At 40.8% G+C, this 9,913-nt stretch overlaps 1 long non-coding RNA gene across 1 annotated transcript; it reads right to left on the bottom strand.

Moving 5' to 3' along the window:
• Nucleotides 1-341: 341 nt before the first annotated feature.
• On the bottom strand, nt 342-9,609 carry LOC128073709 (uncharacterized). Its single transcript, XR_008202832.1, has 3 exons — nt 9,269-9,609; nt 7,005-7,658; nt 342-1,746 (listed from the first exon to the last, which is right to left on the bottom strand). It is a non-coding gene; the product is annotated as an uncharacterized LOC128073709 (long non-coding RNA).
• Between the last annotated feature and the right edge of the window lie 304 nt (nt 9,610-9,913).

Below are 9,913 nucleotides of genomic sequence, written 5' to 3'. Positions count from 1 at the left end.
AGGGGCTGACAAGGCTTCATGGTGACTCACTACAACAGGAGGCACGGTAAGCTGGTGCACTGACAAAAATGCAGGTTTATTGAGGGTAAAGAAAACAAGTTACTTAGGGAGAAATGATCCATAACCACTTGCTATTAAAGCCTTTAAGAATTACTCGCACAAGAAGAAAGGAAATGCATAAGAAATTTAACTTTCTGGTTTGTTCTCAGAACAAGAGTGAGTCAGGCCAAAATTATCTTGGGATCCAAAGCACACAAGAGCTGAATATACTCTTCAGTAAGCCTCTTGAAGGTGTTTGTATGGAACTGAATGCCATCATTGATTCATTCTATGCTGGGGAAAAAAAGGAGGGGGTGGGGTACAAGGAGGCATCCATGTAAAAATTTCATTTTGTTTGAGCAGACAGAAGATAGGATACGAACTGGAAAAATTCTTTCAAGAGCTTCCCCCTCATGTGTAAAAATGAATACATGTCTGATGATATCACTGTTAATAAAAAACATACAAGCATGTATATTTGCAAGTACTCTCAGCTTATCCAAACCACCCCTGTTTCAGTGCTCATCATGGTCTACTTCAGTGCATATCTTTTCAAGCATTTCTGTACAATTGTTGCTGCCCTCTGTTATCCAGCATCCGTGCTTCACCACAGAGGAGGCTGCAGTTCAGTTTTGGTTTGCAGGGACAAGGGAAAGAGCAGCACAAAATGGCAAAAAAACAAGATGAATCTTGCAGTGCCCTCTGATCTCCGCAGGCTGCTGCTTGCCAGCAGTAACCCTGAGCAGAGAGCAGATGTGCATGCACAGCTATATATTGCCAGTCTCTCTCTTCTCCCCTGCAGCCATCTTTGTCTTGCCAGCTGTCCTAGCACCACAGGAAGATATTTCTTGTTCCTGGGCCTGCGGAAAGGAGGGGATAAGTGAAGGAAGAAGAGGCTGCTGCCAGGTTGTGGGGGCAGAGCCATTCTGCCAGATGATTGCCCTGCTGAGCCCAACCCATCTCTGGGGAAGCCCTTGGCCACAGATGAATGTGGGCAATTAGATGGGATGTGTCATCCTGAATGCGCCTGATGGTCGAATTGCTATTGCGCTTGCCTATATACTGTAACACAGCAAATAATAGATTCCTGCTGATCTCTCAGAACTCTGGGCAGAGCAGGTTGAGATCTGAAATTCATCTATACGTACAAGCATTTAGATATGTGAAAGGTTGGTGCCATCTTGCTCTCGGTGCCAGAAAAATTTATTACGGTCACAGTGCTGTGGTTCATCATGTTTATATTCTAATATCCTGCTTTTAATGTCTAATAACATTCAGAAATGGTTTCCATCCAAAAGTAATTTTATTTGGAAAGTTTTAACAAATATGGCTCTGATTTCTTTTTTATTTCATTTTTATTTATTTTGAATTTGAGGAGGACAGGAAAATCAAATTGTTTTTAAGTAAAAAAAAAAATAAAATCAGTTCTATGCTTTAGTCATGGTCTGATGAGAAAAGGATTAGAGTCATAGAGTCAGACTAAATCCACCTGTTTTATGTGGGAGCATGCACAGAGAGAGGCACCAGCAGCCTTCCATCAGAGCAGCTCTGACCTCTGTACATTACAACTTCATTTGTATACATAAACTGAGTCAGGACAAAAAGTATATCTGCCAGGAAGAATAAAAGGTGTGAGGTCAGTATGAGAAAACAGAGGGGATGTGGGTGGAGAAAAAAAGCGTGATGTGCTGTAACTTGGAATGTTCTCTGAAAAAGATAGGAAGAGAGAACAGAAAGGTGAATTAATCATATATCTAATCCAAATGCATTACTATATTTTAGTTGTTTCTCATTCTTCTCACCATTTTTGGTAGTTAAGTTGCTTCTGGAAAGACCCTTGGTATCATTTCTCATTTTGCTTCTATCAGTGTCCTGTCAGCTCACGGCTAGTGCTTTTATGTGCCCTGACTAAACTCCTTGCAATGCTTCTCCATAGGCCACAGGGATGTTACTCAGGCAGGTATTTTCTTTAGATTGCCAGCATCACCTGCACTGACAAATCCATCATGGAGCAGAGAAAGGCATTTTGTTTAACTGCTCATTCTTTTGCATGGTGCTTCTTGGAATGTGAATGCTTATTTTTTATTTTTTCTTATAGAAAACAGGGCAGATAACAATCTATGATGCTTTACAGCCTTTAGCGAGCACGGAAGAGGCTGTGTGAGACATTTCAGTGCTTTTTGCTTTTTTTGTTGGTGCCATTTCCTGTTGGTGTGCTGGTTCCAACCCAGCACTGCAGATGCTGCTCAGCAATGTGACTGATCTCACCCTGCGCTGCGCAGTGCCTCCTGCTGCTGCTGACTCGACTTCAGTAATGGCTCATATTAAACTCCTTTTGCACATTTTCTCACTTGTATACATGGGTTCCCACTGGGTATGAGTGTTGTGTCATAGTTGGAGTGACATGATTTGTTTCTCAAACGTGTTTCTCTCTTCTCTTTCAGCTCCACGTGACCAGAGTCAGCCATGTGCTTTCTGCACTGACTTCTCTGACTTAACCTTTACTGACTCACTGTGGTCCGTGTGTCACATAAACCCTTCAGCTGCCACTCGCAACATCATATTTGGGGTGGGGAACCATGTTAATGACTTTGCCTTATTTTTGCACCCACAACCAACATATATTTTCTCTAGTTCCCTAGCAAATCACTTAGGCACTGTAATTAACTGGGAGCCTATGAAGAGCAGCACCTTTGTGAAATAGAATATTTCTGACAGTAAATGTATCTAATTGTGAAGATCTACATTGCATCTCTGTCTCTGATGCAGAGAGAAGAAAATTAAGTTTTTTCTGTCTTTAGAACTTGTTATTTCCAGAGGCTTAATGAGACATTTCTTTTTTCTTTTTTTCTTTTTCCTTTTATTTTTTTTTTTTTTTGCCAATATTTCACAGTTTCAGGATACAAAATAATTTTTTTTTTTTTTCCCTGAAAGGAAAAATAATGATCAAACAGCAGAAACTGGGACATATGGATACTCCAAATATTTGCAGTTGAGCACATGGGAAGAAAGAAGCAGCATCACCTAACAGACTTTTTGGATAACTTTTTATCTGTGTATCTCCAGAGTGCCTTTTGTCTCCGCTGCACACTTATACAGCCAGTTTTATGTCTTACTGCAAAAAGGAACTTGACCTTCTGAAATCCTGAAATGAAATGTAGGGCAAGAGGTAGCTGTACTGATTCTGACCTGGAGGCCACTGTAAATCAAGGGCTGAAGGCTCCACAGTACAGTTACCCTGAGCAGGCACAGACCCGTGCATACTGCTCTCAGTGTGGCTCTTAGACCAGCACTGTGCTGCACTAACTTGGTGGCTGGAGGGCAAACCCAGGTGGCTGCTTGTAATGGAGGAGCTGCAGGCAGCTTCCACACAGTGCCAGCGTTTACACCTCCTGCATGGCCTTGTGTTTATCTGATAGAGCTGCAAGAAGCTCTCATGAGAGCATTGATTCTGTCTAACAGTAAAAATGATGAATATGGCTGTTTTCTTCTAAGAAAAGACTAGGTCTTATGACTGAAAGGGTGGAATCTCTCCTATAGGCAGAGTTTGCACTGCATTACTGTGGATGGACTGGAGCCTGTTTCATGCTGCACCATCTGGAGTTCCCACCATCTAAACAGATGTCAGATCATTTATACTATTCTTTCCTTACAGTGTTAGCTGTAACATATTTTATCTGACACCTTAGGCAGTCTGAGTGCCTTTCTTACTGGGATCATAACAGACTGGCACCTCCTGGTGCAAGACATCAGTACAAGGCAGAATCACTGTACAGCCCTCTCTGCAGGAAGAGGACTTTTGATATGAGTGTTTATTGATGAGCCTAAAACATATCTCAATTTTAACAGATCCTGTTGTATCAAATCTAGAAGCAGCAAACTTAGGAGAGGTTACTACCTTAGGAAACCAGGAAAGAATTGACAAGCAGTTGAACAGAGAAGGTTGAAAACCCTGATGATCCGTACGGTTCCCTTCCAACTCTGGATATTCTATAGATTATAGGGAAAAAGATCAGGCTGGGTCGAAACACCTTTATATAGGATGAAAAGGAGATGTAGAAATTTAGTGTTCCTTCAAATACATGAACTATTATTGTCCAGTCTCAGAGTGACCCCTTTATTTGTGGTTTTACACGTCAAGAAAGAATTATTAATGATTAATAATAATGGTGGCTAACAGACTGAAAGAGACTCAGCTTTTTGCTAATTTTGATGACCAAAAATCAGAAAATAAATCCTTAGAAATATCAGATTACTTGAAGATCCTTTGGCAAGGAAATAGGAAGTTTTTGATGCACTCAAGACACCCTCAGTGTATCTTGGACTCCTGTGAAGAGCTCTGCATCTGAAGACACTAAGGACTAGAAACTTGCAATGCAGTTAGCTTCAGGACATGAAGTGAATTTTATTTACAGCAAATATTAGCATGGAGGGGTAAAGAGTGGAAAAAAATTGCCCCTATATTTTCTGATAATCATGAATGATGGGGGAAATTTAGCTTGAACAGAATCTGGTATCTGTGCACACTAAAGTGCTGGCGTGACTCATGGGATGAGTCCACCCCATCTGCTTACAACAGTTTGTAAAACTGAAGAAATTGACTGGCAAAGATCATCAAAGATTTGAAGATGACAAATTTGTATGAAACCAACCTATATGATAAAAGAACTGGAGATCTGGTTACAGAGGCTTTTGCCTATGTTTGATGGCTACATATACAGTGTCCTACAGCAGCCATCTTTAAGTCTCAGCTAGGATCTGCGCCTGAGGAACACCAAATTGGGCACTCATAGCTTAGCATGAAAAGCAAGATGTGCAGGTGAGAGATGTGAAAATCATCTGCAATATGGCCTGTCTCACCATTGAGAACAAGAAACAAACAGCTAGGAGGGTAGCTGCGCTGATAGAGGTATGACTCATGTGGTTCAGCACAGCTCAGGAATGATTATCAGTGATCTGACTAACAATTCGTCATAGGAAAGGATCAGAACTCTTTGCCAATGAGATTACACACAGCAGTAGTGGAGCATCTTCATTGTTAGACACTGGCTTGTGTTTCAAGAGGTAGAATATCCTGAGTTGGAAGGGACCCATAAGGATGACTTTTTGGATTCAATGTGGTGTTAAGATTCAATTTGGAGGTGTTAAGAATAGGATATCAATTTTTGCCTGATTTACCTCTGCAGAAAAGAATCATAGAATCACAAAATGGCCAGGGTTGGAAGAGATCTCAAGGATCATGAATCTCCAACTTCCCCCACACCACATGCAGGGCCACCAACTTCACATTTAATACTAGACCAGGCTGCCCAGAGCCCCATCCAATCTGGACTTGAACACCTTCAGGGATGGGGCATCCACAACCTCTCTGGGCAGGCTGTTCCAGCACCTCACCACTCTCATAGTAAAAAGCTTCCCCCTAAAATCCAACCCAAATCTTCCCTCCTTCAACTTAAAACCATTTCCCCTTGTCCTACTGTTATGTACTCTTTCAAAGAGTTGTCTCCCCTCCTGTTTATAGGCTCCCATTAGGTAGTCAAAGGCTGCAATGAGATCACCCCACAGCCTTCTTCTCTCCAGGCTGAACAAACCCAGCTCCCTCAGCCTGTCAAAAGAACACATGAAGAAGGAGCATAGAGCTCTATTAGGGAAAATGTCTGCCTCTGAGATCATTGGAACTGACTGAAAAGGGCTGCTCTTGGAAACACCAACTGGAGATCAGCCAGTGCTGACAGGAGGTGACAACTTCTCCATGTATGAGATGGAGAAGCCATACATGCATAAAAAAACCTGACAGAGTTACATTACAGAGTCATTATTGGCCTTCTGCCATCCTTTTTGTTTTATTTCACTGGATTATTTTAGGACACCAGGAACCTATGTTTCCCTCTAACTAGATCTCTGTAGCTTAGTGCCCTGGCTGTCCTAAAATTTCAGGAGGGGAGAACAGTTGGTGTATTCCTGACAGAAAGTCTGAACTGATGCTGAAAAGACAGTAACAATGGGAATATCCAGTACTCAGAATAGATGTGAAGAGAAAAGCAGAGGGAAAACCTTCCTACAATACTCTTTCTACTGTTTCTTTACCTATTTAGCTTATCTGTTATGGATCCAAAAGATTGTTGGTACAGAAAATTAGAGCCTGTTCTTTTGCAGTATGTAAATTCCCTAGAAATGAGGAGGGTCAGTAAAAAAAAAGATCTCAGTGGCTGGAGGAATATGGCAGAAAATTTAGAAATAATCTGGTAAATTCCACACATCCTAAATATTTTTGTTGCGTTGGTCACATAGAAATTTGTAGCAAAGAAAGAGATGCCACCTGAACCTCAATTAGTGCATATCTGCCCCATGGGTAGGCTAACTAAAGCAGGGACCTGTGACCACTGGTAATATAGATGCACATTTGAAAGGTGACTCTGAGGCTGCATTTAAGGCCTGAGAGTGTATACTATTTAAGAATATCATATAAAGGGATGGACATGCATATTACTAGGGGTTAAAGAGGTAAATACTTATCAAAGCTGTCTGGAAGGAAGGAGTTGCAAGGCTCAACACGGATAGTAGAAATAAGTATGAACATTTCAAAGTTCTGTGTGGTGGTTTTGTGCTGGCACACTGTCTTCTAAATTACAACCTGCCTGAATATGCTGGTGTTAGTACTTTTGTTATCACTTTAAACCAATCAATTCTTGTTCATGAGTATTAGAATATCCTTCAGGAAATAAGCTGCTTAATTTTCCTTCATTATACAGTGCCATATTTCACAAGGCTGCAAGACTGGGTATGTATGTAAGTTGCTCTGAAAGTAATGCCTTCTATTTATTTCCATGGAAGTGACAAGGTATATAAATAAAACCGTAAAACTATTTGGTAGAACAAATTCTCAGCCACAAAAAATTATTTTTCAACATTGTCATCACCACTAGCTGTGCATTTTCACCATCAGTGTACAAGAGCCTGCATACCATGATTGTAAAAGTCTGTATCAGTGGATGCACTGACCCGCTGTTGCTGTTGCTAATGCTGGAACACACCATCCACCACTTCACTGTGTTCACATCCCCTGTTTTGTCTCCATAAATGTCCAGCAAGCATTGACGAATGTCAATGGATGCAATTTTTTTCTGTATGAAGGAGTTTAATGACACATCTTTGCTTCATATGCGCTCTCATGCCAGATGCCAGTTTGTCAGACTGCTTCTCTGCTGCCATCTGTCACATGGCAAAAAAGTGTATCAGAATATTAGTGGAAGTTCAGCCTCTACTGCCATACCACCAACATCTACTTCTGATGTCATGGACCAACAGGGTATTATTTCTTTTTCATTCCTTTTCTTGAATCTTGAATCTTTCACAAGAGAAGTTCCTAGAAAACAGAAGAGTGCAGCATCTGGCTACAGCAGAGAGTTCAGAATGGTCAAAAATTCAGCTTTCTTTTTCAAAGGAGTTATAGTGGCTATCAGAACAAATAAAAATCCTGAAGAATCATGAAAGTGTGGTCACATTGTGCACAGAAACAGCAAGCTAGACAAAGCTTGCCTCGTGGTACCGGAGCCAGCAACAGCTTGAAGGTCTGTGAGATGAGTTCTGGAGATGGATGCCAGCAACAAGATTGCCTTCTGAAAATAAAAAAGGGGCATCAAAAAGGGCATAATATATTAGAAAACCGCCTGAAGTCTTAAGCATAATTGGGTTCATTTTGAGAATCTAACTAAGGTATTTTACTGAATTATTTCTTCTGCTATCGCTATGAGAAAAACAAGAAGAATGACTCAATGCTCCAGCATCTTATATGTGTCTTAGTCATTGTCAATCACAAAAAAGTTACAGTCTGGTTCTCATGTTGAATTGAAACACTTCCTGAGAGAATGGGCACACTTGATGCAATGCTGAGTCACTCTCAGCTGCTTACCATTATTAGGTATTCAGCATTGCTAAATTGATACAATTAATTCTCCTGAAGTCCCATAAAAGCGTCTTTATCCTCCTGAGAGTACTATTTCTTTTCATTTTATTAGGGTAGTCAGAGTGCTGCTAAAACAAAGAAGCCAGCTTTTTCTCTTGGTTTTATATTTGAGACTCAGAGGTTTTTTTTCCAGTCTCACTTTGGTTGGTTTATTTGTAAATCACTGCATCTTTCAGATTGTGAATCTGTAGAACATCATGCTCATAGATATAAAGTAAAGGGAAAAAAACTCACATCAGCCATCATCTCCTGAGAAATTCACAGAAAAATAATCACTGGAGAAGCTGACCTACATAAACCAGAGGGTCCCTTAAACAAAAACACAGTTGGAATACTTGCAGTGTTGAACCAAGGTAGATATTACTGTTAAAGACAGGGCACATCGAAATAGCCCAGGTTTTCTATTTAGCATTTTGCTTTTCCGTTCACTAGACCAAAAACAAGCATTCAGAATTTTCTATCTCCTATCCCCAGGTTGCACACAACTAATGTTTCTTTTTCTTTTCTTCTTTTTCTTTTTTTTTAATACACGCTCCTCGTAATTTTTGGATATGTATGGTTTAGAGACATAAAAGGACAGCTTGACAAAAGCTGTATCTGAAGATAACTCCTAACCCATCCCTCAAAAGAAAAGCACAGTCACTGTGGGTGTTCTCCCCAGCCAGGCAAACTGCATGAGTCTTGATGCTGGAGTTCAAGACACTGTGACTCCGTCTGATAACAGCAGAAAGCAAATTTCAGAAAGGAACACTGTGGCTGGCCTCTTAGATCTGCCCTAGCTTATCTCAGCTGCCAGTCTAATTTACTGGGAGAAACTGATTTCAGGGGAGGCAGACCCAAAATGGGGCTGGCCTTATTGGCTAAGTTATCAGATAGTGGGCATATGTGAGTAGCACAATGTGGGAATTGCAGCTGATGAAGGTCCACCTGAGGAGGTTTACTGAGGGAACGACTATTATATTTTGCACTTCCTGAACAACCTTTCCAGAAAGTACAACACTTTCTTTCAAACTTAAGAGGAACAACTTCCCTCCTCCCCTGAAAAAAACCAACTCCTATTTAACCATGGAAAACTACTGCACAATCTTTACCTACCATGGCAGAAAATCTGCACTCTCTCCTGGTGCATTTCACAGGAACAAACAAAAAGCAGGGCCCCGTATTTCAGAAGCTTCTAACAACAATAAATGCAGAGGTTTCCCAGATTTTATGTTCCCTAACAGAGAGCTTTCAAAATATTCCCAAAAGAGAAAGGAACATTACCTCTGTTAACTTCAAAAGCTTCTCTTCTCTTGAAATGTCACCTTCCCTTCCTCCCTCGGTTCATTCACTTTCTTCAGTTCACTTCCTTGACCTTCATTTCTGTATCTCAAGACCTGCGAATTTCCAATTCCAGGTTGACAGAAAGATTCAAGCTATGACACTATGACTGATAACAGGGAATCAAGTTTTTCTTATGGCTGACGTAGAATCTGTTTTTAAGAGTCACTGCCTGTGTAGAAGCTTGAGTCAATGCAGACAGAAGGCATCAGTTGTTCCAAGAAATGGGGTAATGTGTTTTGGAAACGGGATCCCAGAGGAGTGGTGGATTTCTCGTCTGTAGATTGCAACTGTCTGTTTAGAACAACAAAAAAGGAAACAGCATCACAGCACCAATCATTTTGACTGGGGCTTCTCCTCCACACCCTTTTTTATGTCTAATGCTGTGCCAAGATCACAGCCTAAATATTATCACAATCCTTGTTTATGTGGGACTTTCCCCGTGTGAGGTCACAGATTGCAAGGCCTTGATAACTTCTTGTGATTATGTTTGGAAGATAAACAGGACTGAGATCTGAATATAATCTGAAATGAAAAGAGCCTCAGAATCATCACTTTCCCAGTGTAAAATTCAGGTCATTTATTAGT

This window comes from Tympanuchus pallidicinctus, unplaced genomic scaffold, assembly GCF_026119805.1.
Source record: "Tympanuchus pallidicinctus isolate F22 unplaced genomic scaffold, pur_lepc_1.0 scaffold8, whole genome shotgun sequence".
NCBI lineage: Eukaryota > Metazoa > Chordata > Aves > Galliformes > Phasianidae > Tympanuchus > Tympanuchus pallidicinctus.
This window is presented reverse-complemented; position numbering and strand designations above follow the sequence as displayed.